Here is an 18,328-nt window from a genome sequence, read left to right as displayed (position 1 = left end):
CACCTTAGGTTGTCAGGCTTGCATGACAAGAATTTTTTCCACTGAAACATCTCTCACTTTTTGTTTTTTTAACATCAGTAGATGGGTGTTTAGGAAAGTTCACATATTCATGAGAAAAGTAATTTGTTCCTTACTGTTATTTGTACCATAAACCAATGTGGGGGATATGGAGGTCATTTAAAAGATATATACTTTTTTTTTTTTAATCCAGGCTCTCACTATATAGCCCTAACTGGTCTGGAACACTGAAAGTCTGCTTCTGCCTTCTGAGTGCTAGAATTAAATGCATGCTACATGTATTTGCATGTATACGAATGTCTAAAACGGTGTTAAATACCCTGGAGCTGGTTTGTTTTGAGTTGCCCAATACTGGTGCTAAGAACCAATACTGGTGCTAGGAACCAAGTTCCAGTCCTAAAAGCAACAAGCAGTCCTGACCACTGAGTCATCTTACTAGCCCCAACTTAACAATTTCAAATTGTTGTTTTATAGAAGGAGGAGCTTGTGAATTTCCAGCATAAAAGAAAACCAGATAGCCCATACTTTTATTTGGAGGTAGAGGCAAGAGGATTGTGTGACCATATGTGATCTGTCCATTGTGAGGGTGTGCCTCAGTGGGAGAGCACATGCTCAGGGCCTTGGATTTGATCCCTAGCATTACCCTGCCAAAATATAATAATAATATGGCAAAATAACATAGGCTTCTTGGAGGTCTTCTTTCTTCTTGTCTTCTCTCTTGATGGGCACGTGAGATCTAAGAGAACTGTTGGGTTTTTTCATTCTTCATTAGAAATTCCACCTTGTGAGTCTGATTCGAACAGTAGAGTTTTAACCTTGTTTTTCCAATTCTTTTATTAGATCCTTCAGCTTGACGTTTTGTTTGTATAGTGTGTGTTGTGTACACACAGACATGCTAGCCGGTGTGAATCATGTGGAGTCTATCAGCCTGCACTTTATCAGAATGAGATAGGGCTTCTTACTGAATGAATGGGAAGCTTTTGGCTCACTGGCTGACCAGTGAGCTCCTGGGATGTGCCTGTCTGTCCCCCAGTGCTAGGATTATAGACATGTACAGCTGACCAGTGAGCTCCTGAGGTGTGCCTGTGTCCCCAGTGCTAGGATTACAGACATGTACAGCTGTATGGGGCTTTATTTTTTCATGTGGGTGCTAGGGATTTGAATGTATGGCCTCCTGTGTGCAGAGCAAGTGCTCTTACCCATGGAGCAGTCTCCCCTACCCTTGGCAATCTAACTCAGTAACCTTCTCCCTTACAGTACTGCACTGACTTCTTAAAGGGGGCTGATCACTGCCTCCATCCTTTGGGTTCTTCTAATCCTTTGTTTCCACTCTAGGCTTTTAGGAATGCTCTTGTAAGCTGGGCCCATCACTTTATTTACCTCAGCTGTTTGGAATCCTGTGCTTGATTTCCGTCACAGTAAACTTGTTTTGTTAAAAGTCATTTCTACTAAGCACCATGAAAACAATGTTTAAAAATTGTATCACTGTTTGCATGCATGCATGTATATGTACATACATGTATGCCTAATCTCGGGATGCCAGAAAATTCCCCAGAACAGGAATTATTAGAGGACTGTGACCCACCACGTGGGTGCTATGAACCAAAGCCAGGTCCTCTTCAAGACCAGCAAATGCTCTTTTACTGATGAGCCATCTCCTTATCCCATAAAATATTCTTAAAATACCAACCACCATTTGTAGTTTTCTGTTTACAATTAGGAACACATTGACTGATAAAACTTGTTTATTGTCTTATGTGTGTGTAAGATTCTCACCATTGGGATCTAGATACCACCAGTACATCTGATAATTTGCCAAAATATTTTGAAGGGTCAACTAGAGATTTTTGATTAGCCTACAATGTTTTGTCAAGAGTGTGCAGTTTAGCACCTCCCACCCCTTCCTTTAAGTCCCATGAGGAAGTTATCTTCTGTACTTTTCAAGGATCAATCCATAGCCAGCCATACAGGATGTACTGTAGGGGCAGATCCATTTGCCTCTAGCAGGAATCACTCTGGACACACTAGATGGAGCCCTTGGGTTTCAGCTCTCAGCACAGTGTTCAGGAGTGTCAGAATATCAGCCCAAATGAGGTGCTAGGAGCCAAAATGGAGGCAAACACATTTTTCATCTGGGATGAATTATCTTGATACAGCTGGTACTGTTACAATTAAATTGATCAGAAGTAGAAAAGAGAGAACACATCCATGTAACTCGGTTTTGTTTTTTCCCTTCATGAGCATTGGTGGCACCTTGCCCAACTAGGCACCTGATATGTGGGGAAGAACATCCGAACAATTCTCTAACCCGTTCTCCCTGCAGCTGAGCTTGTGATGAGGGGGCCACTTTTGAGCATCTGCAGTTCTTTCCCAGTAGGACATGCGGCTTTTCTACCTCTCAAAATAAAAATTTCTGTATCAGTAACGAGCAGGCTATTTTGGCAAAATAACGTAAGACTTCTTGGAGGTCTTCTCTTTTTTAAAAACGGGCTTGCTTTGACTTGCAGAATTATTTTTGTAATAAAAAAACATATCACAGAGGACATATATGGTAGTCAGAGGACAATAAGCAGGGGTCAGCTCTCTACTTGTACCATGTGGGTATTCAGGTCAGGTTGTCAGAATTGGTAACAAGCGCCTCTATCTGCTGAGCTGTCTCGCCAGACCTTCCTATTAAATAAGTGTTACTGTTAAACTTTGTAAAAATTTAATGTCTTGTTTATGGACTTTTTTTCCTTCCTGTACTTAAGGCATATCGAGGCCAAGAGACATTAAAAGAAAATTAAAAAGCATTTTTTTCTATTGTCTAGTCTTTAAGTAGTTCAGTTCCAAAAGGTGCAACTTGGACCCAAGTGGGAGTTGCTCAAGGCACAATACAGACAAAACAGGTATTGAGCCAACAGGTGATTTTTGCAGAAAACGAAAAGGGTGAAGTCTAACAATTCCTTACAGTCTTGGAAACCAGTGGATTAAGTACAGAAGATGGCATGATGGTGCACACGTAACCTCAGTACTCGGGAAGCTGAGGCAGGAGACTTTCCCTGAGCTAGACGCTTGCATGAGCTAGAAAGACTGGGTCCACAAACTCAGATAAAATAACAAAACCACCCCGCCCCGCCCCCCGCCCCGCCCAATCCTGCGGTTGCTCAAGTGTAGGCAGGGCAACTCACCCCACTGGCTAAAAGGAAAGTGCATGGAAAGTAAAATCTTGCGCCGAAGGTGGACAGCGTCGTCAGGGAAGACGACTAGGAGACGTCTCCAAGTTGGCATGTACAAGAACTTGCCCCTGCCCAAACTGGTTTCAGGGTAGGCCCCACTACCTGGAGAAAACTTCCAGAGGGAATGCCAGGTAGCCCCTCCCACCGGCAAGATCAAAATTATTCCCAGGACCTTGGGCGGTTTCCATTGACGTTACTTCCGGAAAAAGTAACCTTTCTTAGGCGGTTGCAGGGCCGCTGAGCTCTCGCGACATTTCCTCCCGCGAGATCTGCTTGCTCACTCCAGCGATGACATCCTCCTCCTCCCCGTCGCCTTTCGGCAATCTTCGCCAGTCCCAGCCCCGACCAATCTGCACTCAGATAGTATAGATGAGGGTCTCCCCCAGAACCCCGGTCCGCGCGGGGCGTCAGGCGGCTGCGGCGGGGTACAAGCTGCACGGGGCCGACCGTAGCGGCACTGTCGGTGGACACGGGCTAGCGACTAGCAGTGAGCGTGGGCGGGGCGGGGGTAAGCCAGCCGAGTACCTGCTCGATTGTTCTGGCCTGGCTATGGCGCCTCTCCTCCCCCCCGCCATGGCTCCCCGTGTCCCTGCTCCGCTCCTCTCAGTGAGTGAAAGTGGCCGCCGCCGCCGCCGGCCCAGCGCCCGCAGCCGCCTCAGCGCCGCCGCCATCTTGGGGTCCCAGGAGCCGCCGAGGGAGCGAGCTAGGAGCGTTCCCGTCCAACGCAGTCACCGTCCCTCGGCCTCAGAGAGCGAACCGCGGCTCCACAGTCGGCGGGGCGACCCCCCCCTCCGGACCCCGCCCGCACCCCGCCCCCCCTCCGCCGCCGCCGCGGCGGCGGGGCCCCTCGGCCCGAGGTGAGGTTGAGTAGAGGTGGGCGGGTGGACGGAGGGGGTGTAGTGTAGGCCCCTATGCGCCCCTCTCTGTGGGCGACGACTGGGCCGCTTCTTAAAGGGGCCGTCGCCCCCGGCCCTTGGATTTGTTGGGGTTAGTAGAGAGGATGGGTGTGGACACTCCCCATAGGGTTGGGACCTCAGAGACCTGGGCCTCGGCTTTTCTGTCGTACCTCTGGAGCTCTGGGGTTATGGGTGACCTCAGTTACCCGAGGAAGCCCGTGGAGCACCCACACGTGGGGAGTGTTAGACTAGGTGCACGTGGGACCCGGTGGGGCGGTGTCGGTCTAACACGTGTGTGGGTTTGGAAGTGGGGAGGGGCAGGGCGGAGGCTTGTTGGGCTGGACCAGGAACCGGGTGAGGGTTCTGCCTGTCAATTTAAACGAACGAGATCTATGGACTTGATAGAGTATCAGTTTATGGAGAGCGAGCCACGATACGGGTGAAATGATGCAAGTTGCTAGTTGGTGTTAGATGGGGACAGGCTGACACGTGCACAGACTTAGGAATGAGTCTGTGACACCCCTTCGCAGTGCATCTAAGCGAGTGTCATCTTACTTTGACAATTCCTTCTTGAGCTTACTGATGAAAAGTACTACTTCCGTAATCACGGGAGGATGGAAGCCCCCTACAGTTTAGAAGTTGGATATTGCCGAAGAAGGCATTTAACTATTTTAGTTAAGAATCGACTGTGCTCAGGACTCTTTGATTTACATTCTTGTACTTCTTAGGAAGCGGGAAGGAATTTGGAGGTTCAACTCCTTAAAACATCGCTGGTGATCAGCTTAGTTTTCCCAGTTACTGATACATGATTTACATTCCTCATTTTCACTGTGGTTTATTGATGCTTCCTTCCGGTCTTGTCTTTTCTTTCTTTCTTTTTTTTTCCTTTCCTCTTTTTCCTGTTTGTTTTTTGTTTTTGGCCTGGAAGGCCAAGAACTTGATATCCTCCTGCCTCAGCCTCCGTGGTGCTGAGATTCTAAGTGTGCACTTCCATCCCTGGCTTTTTCTCCAAAGGAGTAACACCTTTATCAGATATGATTGCAGCTCAGGTGAATCAGGCACAATTCAGAACATTTCAGTATATGCAGAGTTGCACAACTATCACCACCATTTAACAGTGACTTTAAAAGAAGGTATCACTGCTTTCCCTCTTTCCACAGCACTTGGTAACAATCTATTTTAGATTTTTTTTTTTTAAATGAGACAGGGTCTCATGATGCAGCTCTAGCTGTCCTGCAACTCACTAAGTATGTAGATCAGGCTGTCCTAAGCTGCCTAAGCCCCCTGAGTGCTGGGGCTAAAGGTGTGCAACAGTATGCCCAGCAGACGCGTTGTGCTTGACGTTTCCATCTTTTAAAGGTTTATTTTATGTACATGAGCACACTGTTGCTATCTTCAGACACACCAGAAGAGGGCATCATGTGGTTGTGAGCAACCAAGTGGTTGCTGGGAATTGAACTCAGGACCTCTGGAAGAGCAGTCAGTGCTCTTAACAATGAGCCATCTCTCCAGCCCCCTTGACATTTCTATTTTACATAAAGGGATGCTAAAATATGTACCCACGTTTCACTAGCTGCTTAAATGTAACATGTTCAAGGTTCACATATGGTACAGCATGTAAACTTTGCTGCTTTTCTTTTATTGCTGTTACCTTTTTGTTTTTTTTAAGATATATTTTATTCATATGTGTGTGAGTCTGAGTGTATGATGTACCCATGTGTATATGGGAGCCAGTGCAGGCCAGTTAGGAGAAAGCATCAGTTTTCCTCAAACTGGAGTTAAAGGTGGTTGTGAGCCACCATGTCGGTGCTGGGAATCAAACCTTGCTCTTATGTGAGAGCAACAAGCACTCTTAATGCTGAAATGTCTCAGCCCCCATTCTGGTGCTTTATGAGTCAGGGTCTCACTACATAGCCCAGGGTAGTTTTGAACTCAAAATCCTCTTGCCTCTGCCTCCTAATAAAGGTATGGGCTACCTGGTTTTATTTTATGCTGGAAATTCAGAAGCTCACTCTTCCTATAAAATAACAATTTGAGATTGTTAAATTGGTGTTTCTTGGCATTGGCTTCTGCATCTTTTTTTTTTTTTTGGCTTCTGCATCTTTGTACTTAACCAGGTTTGGGCTAAAACCTTCAAAATTTTTCAAAAAGCAGAACTTGAATTTGCTTCGGACCTAGCACTCTGATGAACAGGCTTATGAAGTGGTTCGTAGCCATACTTTGTTGTGGGCTACCTCACCCGCTCACAAATCCTATTTTCCCTCAGACTTGTCTGAGCACTGTTCACTTTGTATTGACTCTTCTGTGCTCTGTCCTTGGCTTTGTGGTGGTTATGATTGTTCTGAGCAGAAACAGTTTTTTTCCGTTACTATTCCCTAAACAACTATTTATATCATGCTTATCTAAGTGTCACACTTAAACATAACCTAACGGTGACTTAAAGTATGTGGCTATGTCAGACAGTACATCATTTGGGTTCTCTCAGTTGTGGTGTAGGAGAGCAGCACTGGAACCAGCTTCCAGGGTACTGAATAATCACTATGTACTCATGAGTTGCATTTTGGAATTACGAACAGGACCATGTCTTTGCCACATCGCCCAGGAGTGTAATAGTTTCTATACCTTATGTATTCATATAAGCCCACTGTATAATGTTTACATGACAACAGAAATAGCTCAAGGTCACATTTCTCAGAGTGTGTCTTTGTCAGTAAATGTGTGCCTGGTAAAATCTGCATACATATCTTTTTTGAGGGGGACAGGGGTAGAGCAAGGTCACATAATGTAGCCCAAGGTGTCTTGGAAGTTACTGTGTGAACCATGGCATCCTCAGATTTTCAGCAGTCCCAGCTGTGAGCCACTTTGCCTGGTATCTGTCTATATTCTAAAATGAATTTTGTTTTTAAGGGATTAAACTTCATTGTTTTAGTTTACTGTTCTCTTTCCTCTGTAGCAGTGCTTCTCAAACTTGCTAATGCTTCAACCGGTTAATAGGGTTCTTTATGTAGAAGTGACTCCAATCATAAAAGTTAGTTTCATTGCTACTTCATAACTGTAGTTTTGCTACTATTATGAATTGTAATTTAGTTGCCCCCCCCCCCCCCCAGCTGGGGACTGAACACAGGGCTTTGCACTTGCTAGGCAAGTGCGCTACCACTGAACTAAATCCCCAACCCCATGAATTGTAATTTAAATATCTGTGTTTTCTGATGGTTTTAGGCAATCCCTATGAAAGGATCTTTTGTCCCAAAGAACTATTGCTCTACATCTGGAGAAGAATTCAAATCAAGTTTTTTATATTTTTTCATACACACACACACACACACACACACACACACACATGTGTGCATACCTACACACCAACACACATACATATTTACTTCTATTTAGTATGTGTATTTATGTGTACATGTTATATCACTCGTGTGGAAGTCAAGGACAGTTTGTACAACTTATGGGAGTCATTTTTTTTCCTACCATGTGGGTTCCTGAGGTCAAACTCAGGTCATCCAATTTGGAGGCAAGTGTCTTTGCTTCTTTAACAACATCTTTCCAGTTCTCAAAAAAGTTTTGAACATAGGTGTGGGTTTTTTTTTTTTTTTGTTTTGTTTTGTTTTGTTTTGTTTTTTTTTTTTTTGGTTCTTTTTTTCGGAGCTGGGGACCGAACCCAGGGCCTTCTACCACTGAGCTAAATCCCCAGCCCCGGGTTTTTTTTTTTTTTTTTTTTTTAAGATTTATTCATTTATTATATATGAGTACACTGTAGCTGTCTTCAGATACACCAGAAGAGGGCATTGGATCTCTTTACAGATGGTTGTGAGCCCCCATGTGGTTGCTGGGAATTGAACTCAGGACCTCTGGAAGAGCAGTCGGTGTTCTTAACCGCTGAGCCATCTCTCCAGCCCCCCCGCCCCCTTTTTTTTTTCTTTTTTTTGATAGGGAATGTGACTAAAAAAAATTCTCTGACTAGACTGGGGTGTGCCTCAGTGGTAGAGTACACTGGTAGTACATGCCTATAATTTGAATACATAGTACACTGTCACTATCTTCAGACACACCAGAAGAAGGCATTAGATCTCATTACAGACGGTTGTAAGCCACCATATGGTTGCTGAGAGTTGAACTCAGAACCTCTGGAAGAGCAGTCAGTGCTCTTCACCCCCGAGCCATCTCTCCCACCCCTGAAGAGATGCTAGCATTCAGAAGATGAGATGAAGCATCACTATGAAGATCCTATTAAGAGCCAGTTAGTGTTGGGGATGTAGTTTGAAAAGGTGCTTGCCTGTTATGCTGAGTTTGATCCCCCAGCAAATAATACTAGGCATGGAACCATTCACGTAAGGATCCTAAGTTCAAAGCTAGCTTGGGTTACTTCAGACATCTCTAGTTAGATTAAGTAAATGAGCTGGGCTCAGATCTCTTGAGTTTGAGGCCAACCTGGTCTATAGAGTAAGTTCCAGGACAGCCAGGGCTTTGAAGAGAAACTGTCTTGAAAAAAATTTAAATAAATAAATATATTTAGTGATATTTAAATATTAATAGATGTATATATAATTTTATTTAACAAGTAAATAAGGGCTGGGGATTTAGCTCAGTGGTAGAGCACTTACCTAGGAAGCGCAAGGCCCTGGGTTCGGTCCCCAGCTCCGAAAAAAAGAACCAAAAAAAAAAAAAATTAACAAGTAAATAAACTAGTTAGCAAGGCAAATGCCTTATCTTTTGAATTTTCACTAAATTTGGTTGGTATTTATCTCAACTTTACAGATGACAAAATAATATTCGGTAAAACCAGATGGCCAGTAAGTGGCAGTGTTCTCTCTTTTAATTTCCCAGAAATATTTTAAAGAACATATTTGTTTTTTTTTTTTTTTTTTTTTTTTTGAGTAAAATCTCTTGTAGCCCAGGCTGTTAGTGGAGACTAACTTGAATTTTTGGTTTTATGCCACCATCTCCAAAGAGCTAGGATTACAGACATACGCCACTAGACCCAGTCTATATGGTGATGGGGTTAAAACCATCAGGGCCATGAGCAGTCTACCATTGAAACTATATTGCCAAGCCCAAAGCCAGTATCATCATAACTGTACTTCCAGGTTTTCCCTAAACTGTCACCAGCTCTTTCTATAGGAATTCAGGTTCATTTTCCTTTGAACATGTCCTAATAGTCAACAGTCCTAATTTTGTTATGGAAACCACTGGTGCTTATCTAATGATACCTTCGATATTGTCCAGGACTCTGTAGCTTCTCCCTCTTTCCCTCCTTCCTTCTATCTGTCTCACTCTCCTCATTCCACCTGATCTGACAGTACTCAGGATTCAACCTGGGTGCCATGTATGGGAGGCAAGGGCTCAAATCACTAAGTTACGGTTTCAATTCTAGGGGAGGGCAAGGGTTATTAAGGTTCTGAATTTGGGTGGGAACAATTTATATCTTAACATGTAAGCATTTTCTTCAATTTTTAATGTAGGCAGCACACTGTAGGGTTTATTGGCTGTATTACCTCTACTTGTTTGTTAATAAACTCAGTGATAAAAAGCTAATTTTTTAAATCATAAGAATTTTAAGTATATGTTATATTTTATACATTTAAAAGTCTTTTTCTGAGCCAGATGTGGTGGTGTAAGCCTTTGGTCCTAGCACCTGAAAGGCAGAGGCAGGCAGATCTCTGAGTCTGAGGCCAACTTGGTCTATAAAGTGAATTCTAGGACAGCCAGGGATACACAGAGAAACCCTGCTTTGAAAAATCAAAACAAACAAAAAAATATATTCTATGTTCAGTCATATAGTTCTTGCCTATTGTGCACAAGGAACTGAATTTGATCTGCAGCATTGAGAACTGACGTCTGTTATTCTGAGAAGTGGTTAACACAACAGGTTTTATTAGACTGCAAAGGGTGTCAGGACACATAAACACATAAATGTAAGAACTGTGCTCTGAAACCCATCTGCAGATCCCAGTCCTTGTTAGTTATGTATGTATAAAAGCATGCCATACAGTTCACTCTTTTTCCTCTAGTTTATTAAAATATGGATCACATTCAGTGTTTTCATATTAGACTTCTCAATTTATTTTCTATTATTTTTATCTTTTGGCTGACCTTATACAGGAGGCAGTCTTTATCTATATCATGGTTCTTCATGGTTGATTTTTTTACCCCCCTAAGAAAATCTGTATCATGGTTCTATCTACATCATGGTTCTTCATGGTTGATTTTTTTCCCCCCCTAAGAAAATCTGTATCATGATGAGCAATTGAATCTTGAGTTTATACAGCTGAATTTTTAACTTGATGGGTGTTACCAAAAGGGTCACATTGAATGGCTCCTCCTTAACATGTTGATTAGCATATTTGCCTGGAAGGCTGGACACTGGTATTCAGTACCCCAACAGTGAGGTTGTATGGTTTTGCAGGGTATTGTGGTGTACACCTACAACCTTAAGTTGGAGGTAGAAGCAGGAGGATCACTGTAATTTTGAAGCCAGTTTAATCTAATAGGGTCCATGTTAGCCAAAGGATACACTGAAAAAACAGCCACCATCCTCAAAGCAAACTAAAAAGCAATAAAAGTCTTACGGAAAATTTTAGGTTTCTTTATAAAATACATTTCTGTAAACTGGATATGGTGGCATACAGCTATAATCCCAGCTCTGGCAAGTGGAGACAGGAGAACCAGGAATTCAAGGTCATCTTCTACTGAGAGCCAGTAATAGTTTAGAGAGAATGTGGTAGGATAGTATTTAGGGTCCAGTGATACACTTCAGTTGGTAGAGTGCTTATCTACCAAATATAAAGTCTTGGATTTGACCCATATTAACACACAAAATGGAAGAGGTGGCACACGCCTTTAATCCCAGCAGTCAGGAGATAGCAGCGGGTAGACCAAAAGTTCAAGGTCACTGAGTTCAATGCCCCAAATTAGAAGACTTGGGTTTAATAGCTGGGTGTGGCAGTGAGTGCCTGTAATTTCCAGCTCCTGGGAAGCTGAGGCTGGAAGATGGCTTAGAGTTGGAGGCCAGCTTGGATTAGAAATGAGTTCAAGGTTAGGTAAGGATGCCAAGTGAAGCCTGTTTTAAGAACCATTGTTTGGGACTGGTGAGGTGCCTCTGCGATTAAGAGCGCTTGCTGTACTAGTAAAGCAAAAGATAATCTCAGGTTCAGATCTCTACATCCACATGGCAGCTCACAACTGTCCCTAATGCTAGTTTCAGGGGATCTGATGCCCTCTTCTGGTCTCCACAGACACTAGGCATTCACACATAAGATTACACAGAACAAAACAATCCCAGAAAACTGCAAGATTGATCCCAGTACTTGGGTGGTGTAGGAGGCTCCTCAGTTTATGGTTACCATTTTAGCTACATGTTTTCATTTTGATGGCTTGCTTGGATTCAGATTGCTGAGGCCTTTTAAATAAAGGTATTAAGAGTCAGCTTGGTGCTAGAGAGATGACTCAGTGGTTAAGAGCATTGGCTCCTCTTCCAGAGGTCCCAAGGTCCAATTTCTAGCAACCACACAGCAGCTCACAACTGTATAAGTCTAAGATCTGACACCCTCATCTAGACATGCATGCAGGCAAAAACACCAATGTATTAAAAAACCACAAAAACAAACCATAAACAGCTCTTAAAAAAAAGTCAGCCTGACTCTTCAGTGTGCAAGTTTTACATAAGGGTTATCCTGAAAGGGGCCTGTGGCAGCTGTGGAGATGCACCAATGCACCTTACTGCTTAAAAGGCAGCTGGAAGGGGCTGGGGATTTAGCTCAGTGGTAGACCGCTTGCCTAGCAAACGCAAGGCCCTGGGTTCGGTCCCCAGCTCCGAAAAATAGAAAAAAGAAAAAAAGGCAGCTGGAAGATTACATATAAGATTGATGTTTTGTTGTCATAGAATTAAAATCACTTTGTAGCCTGTGACTTGGAGTCTGAGCTTCCTATATTTGCCTCATGAGTTCTACTTGGGATTATAAATTAAGCAGCCATTATTAAAATTTGAGTTTAGATCTAATCTGTAAAATAGAAGTTAAAATTTCTACAACTGAAATTAAATCATGTGTTGAGTACTGAGCACATCAGTGAATATTAGTCGTCTTCATTTAGGAGCTAAGCACAGCAATGGCTGTAACACTCAATTTGCTCCACATGAGGGAGCTATTGCTTATGTGGTGATGTATAGAACATGGATTTTCTGTATGCAGTTTGTATGCATCTTTACAAGTCATGCTGCAAAAGCTCTGCACTTGTGATAGTGCAGCCTGATCGCAGCACAGGGGAAGCAGAGGCAGGTGGATCTCTGAGTTCAAGGCCAGCCTGGTGTACAGAGAGAATGCAGCAGTTACATCATGAGACCCTGTCCCAAACAAACCAACCATCAGAAATGCTGCTAGGAATATTCTTTTTTTTTTTTTTTTTTTCTTTTTCTTTTTCTTTTTTTTTTTTTTTGGAGCTGGGGTCCGAACCCAGGGCCTTGCGCTTGCTAGGCAAGCGCTCTACCACTGAGCTAAATCCCCAACCCCGCAGAATATTCTTTTATCCTGTGAAGAAACAAGTGATGGAGCTGGAGAGATGGCTCCGCAGTTGAGGACTCTGGTTCAAATCCCAGCCTTCACACGACAGATCACAACTCCTGTTCTAGGGGATCCAATACCCTTATACAGACATACATCCAGGTAAAACACCAATGTACGTTAACAAGTGAGTTACTCCAGTTTTGCATGTGGTGGCTTTTCTTTTCTGAAGTTAGTTGCTGAGTAGAATAAAATGTGGAAATAGAAAAACAAAGAGTAAACATCTATAGGATCAAACAGTATACGAGTGGTGACCACTGTATCCTATCCCACGAATGTCGTTCAGATATGTTGTCAGAAAGGCTGATGGAAAGTGGAAAGTCATTCCAAAGATCATGAAAAGCATAGTTCGGCCCGACCAGACATCTTGCAAGTCCAAGCTTACAAGAGTGTGTGCTGTGTGTTCTATCAGCATGACTTAGATCCCCAAACCTGCAGTGGAAGGAGAGAACCAATTCCTATGTGCATACTCAGTAAATAAAGTTTAAGGGGAAAAAATTAAAATTGTAAGATGTATGTGTAGGTCTGGAAGTGCAGCTCAGTAACTCTTGCTTCAGTCTGTAGTATGCCCGAACCAAAACACACTCACAGCAAAAACCTTTTTTTTGAGACACGGTTTCTATATAACCCTGGTTGTCCTGGAACTTGCTTTGTAGACCAGGCTGGCCTTGAACTTGGAGATCCTCTGCCTCTGCCTCTGCCTCTGCCTCTGCCTCTCTGCCTCTCTGCCTCTGCCTCTGCCTCTGCCTCTGCCTCCTGAGTGCTAGAATTAGAGCCATGAACCACCACCGCCCAGCTAACTGTGTGACTTTGACAAGGCACCTTTCTTTGGGCATCTCGAATGTTAACTGAAAAGCTGGACCAAAACTAATTCTACCACCTCCTGGTTTCCTATCATTTTTTTTTAGACAAGGTCCTTTGTAGCCTAGGCTGGCCTTGAATTTGTTATGTAGCAGAGGATGACCTTGAATTTTATATACTTCTACCTCTAATGCAGTGATTACAGATATGAGCCACTATTCCTGGTTTTACCCCTAAACTTTTCTATGGTTTCCTGTGTTTATATTTCAAACAACAACCAAAAACCCCGAACAGATTGAGCATAAAGGGAGGTTTTAGGAAATGATGAAGGCAACAGTAGGATTTTCATATAAAGATGAAGAAATGTGACTCCTATGGTGTGGTAGAATATTTAGCTACTATGTGTGAGGCTTTGAATTCTATCTTCAAATTGAAATAGGATATTAATTGTAAATTTGGTAAAAACAAATCTTGGAGAATAAAATTGCTTAAAAGATGAACGCTTGATAGCCTTCAGTGGTAGCTGTGGCTGGAGAGTTGGGGTAGTGGGTGAAGGCTTGAATCCAAATTGATCCTCTCCCTACATCCACATGGTGGAAGGAGAAAATCAATACTGTTAGTTACCCCCTGGCCTTCATACTCATGCCATGAGCGTATGAGCATGTTTACACACATACACTCTAACGAAATAGTCGCATATAAAATAAAGAGCAGGTAGTTCTTTACATTTACTAGAACAGAAGGTAGTTTAGGCTTAAGAATAGGTCTGATATAATTTAAGGATTATAAAATCACAGATGTGTGATCTAATCCTAGTTCAGATCTGGCCAGTAAACTATGGCATTTTATATTTAATGGTTTGTGAACACATATTCAATTTACCCAGCATTTACTGTCTGCTCATTAGTGCCTTTGGCTCTTCCCAGCAGCAGTTTCTTGAGCACTGCCATACTGAAGGGACATTGGTAATCTGTGGCTGTTAGTCTAGTTGTATACCTAAGCTTCTAGAGGCTGGGGTGACAAGCATGAGCCACTGTGCTCTGTAAATATGTGCAAATTAAGTAAAAAATCACTTTATAAACTCTAAGGTTCCCAGGAAAGATTGTAGACTGATGAGAGCCTAAATATATGGACATATCTTAGTAAAAGAAGAGAGAGATGGAAAGATGGCTCCATGGGTAAAGTCTTTGGTCGTGATGACCCAAGTTTGGACCTCTACTACTTTAGTTTAAAAGTTAAAAAAAAAAAAATGGGTCTAGAGGAGTCCACTTGAGTCCCAGTGCTGGAGGTTGATGCAGCCCAATTCCTGAGACTTGCTGGTCCACTAGTATTGTAGAAAATATTTAATCAGGGGTTTCTACCCTGCCTAAGAACCTTTAGTTTCGGGGTTGGGGATTTAGCTCAGTGGTAGAGTGCTTGCCTAGGAAGCGCAAGGCCCTGGGTTCGGTCCCCAGCTCCGAAAAAAAGAACCAAAAAAAAAAAAAAAAAAAAAAAAGAACCTTTAGTTTCGAGATAAATGACACAAAGCCTTTATATACACCTTTAGAGCTGCTATCTACCCTCTAAGCTGTTAGTATCTACTTCCCTATCAATAACCCCGTTATAATTGTCCATGTTCTGCCTGGGCTGCTCCTACTCCATTTGGCCAGCCTTCAAAGCCGTGTTTTTTCTCTTGTGCTCTTGGTTTCCTGACCCTGATCTCCAGCCTAGGAACCAAAACTCTACTTATCTCTCTTCTGTCCAGTGTAGGCATCTTTATTCACCAATCAGCGATAACTTGGGGGACAAGGATACATGACATCTCTTCAGCTAAGTGTCCCCAGTCAACCAAGGCCAGTATTTAGCATTATAATGCATGCAACCAACCAAATCTCAAAACAGTTTTAAATTCAGGAGCAAGGTTTGCATCACAAAGGTTGGTAAACATGAGATTCGGCTCATGGGCCTATCCCTTCTGGTACTGCATTCAGCATTACAATACACAGCTACAGACCAAGCTCCACACTCTTAAGCTACTAAATGGCAAATTCCAGGTTTAGTGAGAACTCCATCTCAACAGTAAGATGGAGAGGCTTTTGAGATGGCTCCGTTGACAGAAACACTTGCCAAACAAACTGTCAATGTAACTTTGATCCCTAAACCAGTAAAGCATTGATGTTCACATGCCCCTCGCAGACACATCTCACACTCACATTATGCACAAACTTAGCTGTACAAAGGAATAAAGATAAACCCGATACTCACAAACATGTTTTACTATGCCCTGGTTTATTTTTGTATTTGTGTGTGTGTGTGTGTGTGTGTGTGTGTGTGTGTGTGTGTCAGGGGGGACATTAGAGGACAACTTCAGGAGTTCTTTTCCTTTCACTCTGGATCCTTAACATTGAACTAAGGCTGTCAGATTTGACAGCAGATGCCTTTACCCACTAAGCCACCTGGCTGGCTCCCAGGGCACTCACAGTTGATAAGGTTGTATTTCTTAGGGCTGCAGGTTGCATGCATACTACAGTTGGACAATTAACTGAATGAGTGATTGGACACAGGCTGTACACTGTTGAAATGGAGATCATTTTCCCCACAAGACATGGTTTTTCTGTGTAGCTCTGGATGTTCTGGAACTCAGTCTGTAGGTCAGGCTCACCTTGAACTCAGAGATCCATTTATCCCTGTCTCCCAAGTGCTGGGATTAAAGGTGTGTGTGCTATCATGCCCAGCTTTGCAGTAGGAATATATAGGCAAGCAAGGAAAGAGGGTTATTTTAGCATGAACTTGCTTAGCTTAATACAGATTACTATACTTAGAGTGTTGAGATACATGCCCTGTTTAATATGGACATATATAACACATCCATGCTGTATTAGTAAGTTACATAATGACATACCTAGTGCCTAGATCTTTTTTGTTTCGTTTTCTTTTAAAAATTTTTTTAAGATTTTAAAATTTGTTTATGTATATGAGTGCTCAATTTGCATGTATGCCTACATGACAGAAAAGGGCATCTGATCCCATTACAGATGGTCGTGAGCCACTGTGGAGTTGCTGGGAATTGAACTCAAGACCTTTGGAAAAACAGTCATTGCTCTTAACCACTGAGCCATCTCTCCAGCTTTCTTTGGTTTTTTTAAGATAGCATTTTTCTGTGTAGCCCTGAATGCCCTGGAACTCACTTTGTAGACCAGGCTGGCCTCTAACTGAAGAGATGCAACTGCCTGACTCCCAAGTGCTGGAATTAAAGTTGTACACTATTACTACCCAGCTAGTGCCTAGATGTTTTATCTTCAATAAAAGGAAAAAGAGCTGTGTTGTGGTTCTAAGGAGAATGTGAGAATGGCCCCTATAGCTTCGTATATTTGAATGTTTGGTTCCCAGCTGGAGGATTGTAAAGAAAGGATTAAGAGGTGTGACCTTGTTTTTGGTGGATTTGTATTACTGGTTGGGTGCTTGAGGCCTCAAAACCCCCACGAGGTCCAGTTTCAATCTCTTTCTGCTTCTGCCTCTGTATCAGGATACAGGCTCTCAGCTGCTGGTCTAGCATTATGCCCTCCTGTTTTCCTCCGTGCTCTTTGCCATGATGATCATGAACTAACTCTCTGCAATTGTAAGCAAGTCACCATTTAAATGCTTTTCTTTATATGTCGCCTCGATCATTTGTGGTTGTTTGTTTGCAATAGAACAGTAACTAAAGCTGCTTGAAGAAATAACTGGGCTGGAGAGATGGCTCAGTGGTTACTGCTCTTCCAGAGATCCTGAGTTCAAATTCCGGCAACCACGTGGTGGCTCACAACCATCTATAATGAGATCTGATGCCTTCTTCTGGTGTGTCTGAAAACAGCTACAGTGTGCTTATATATAATAAATAAATCTTTTTTTTTTTTTAAAGAAATGACCAATTATAGAATTGATGCAGGAAATATATATGATACAGAATGGAGATCCATAGATAAGGAATGGTAGCTGTTAACAGCACCAAGTTCTGGCTTTGCTATTGGGATTCCCGTTGCCCATTGGTGTGCTCCTTTGATGTGCCTGTCCATTTGGATTTGTTGCTGCTGTCCTGGTTTGGTTTGGTTTTCTTTCTTTTCTTTTTCTTTCTTTTTTTTTTTTTTTTTGGTTCTTTTTTTCGGAGCTGGGGACCGAGCCCAGGGCCTTGCGCTTCCTAGGCAAGCGCTCTACCACTGAGCTAAATCCCCAACCCCCCCCCCCTTTTTTTTTTTTTTATTCTTTTTTTTTTTTTTTTCGGAGCTGGGGACCGAACCCAGGGCCTTGTGCTTCCTAGACAAGCGCTCTACCACTGAGCTAAATCCCCAACCCCTCTTTTTTTTTTTTTATGTATGTAAGTACACTGTACCCTGGAACTTGTTCTGTAGATCAGGCTGGCCTCAAAATCTCAGAGATCTATGTGCCTCTAGAAGTGCTGGATTAAAGGTGTGTGCCATCACGCCCTGGTTTTTTTATAGTGACATTCTTTAAATTCTTTTTTTTTTTTAAGATTTATTTATTATATATGAGTACACTGTAGCTGTCTTCAGACACACCAAAAGATGGCATCAGATCCCATTACAGATGGTTGTGAGTCACCATGTGGTTGCTGGGATTTGAACTCAGGATCTCCGGAAGAGCAGTTGGTGCTCTTAACCGCTGAGCCATCTCTCCAGCCCTCTTTAAATTCTTTAAAAAAAAACTTTACTATCTTATGCATATGGTTGTTATGTCTGCATGTACATCTGCTCACCAGAAGAGAGCATCAGATCTTCTAGTGGATGTGTGTTACCGTTTACTTGCTGGGAATTTTATACAGGTCCTCTGGAAGAGCAGCCAGTGCTCTTAACCA

At 42.7% G+C, this 18,328-nt stretch overlaps 1 protein-coding gene across 1 annotated transcript in view; it reads left to right on the top strand.

Annotated features, from left to right (window-relative positions):
- The first annotated feature begins 3,956 nt into the window (after positions 1 to 3,956).
- Positions 3,957 to 18,328, top strand: part of Ino80 (INO80 complex ATPase subunit) — a 97,253-nt gene continuing 82,881 nt past the window's right edge. Inside the window, exon 1 of the mRNA NM_001261404.2 lies at positions 3,957 to 4,093. The gene's annotated coding sequence lies outside the window, so the exon portion shown is untranslated. The remainder of the gene's footprint in view (positions 4,094 to 18,328) is intronic.

This window comes from Rattus norvegicus, chromosome 3 (genome assembly GCF_036323735.1).
Source record: "Rattus norvegicus strain BN/NHsdMcwi chromosome 3, GRCr8, whole genome shotgun sequence".
Taxonomy (NCBI): Eukaryota; Metazoa; Chordata; class Mammalia; order Rodentia; family Muridae; genus Rattus; species Rattus norvegicus.
The sequence above is the reverse complement of the archived record's forward strand: the minus strand, read 5'-3'. Positions and strand labels throughout refer to the sequence as shown.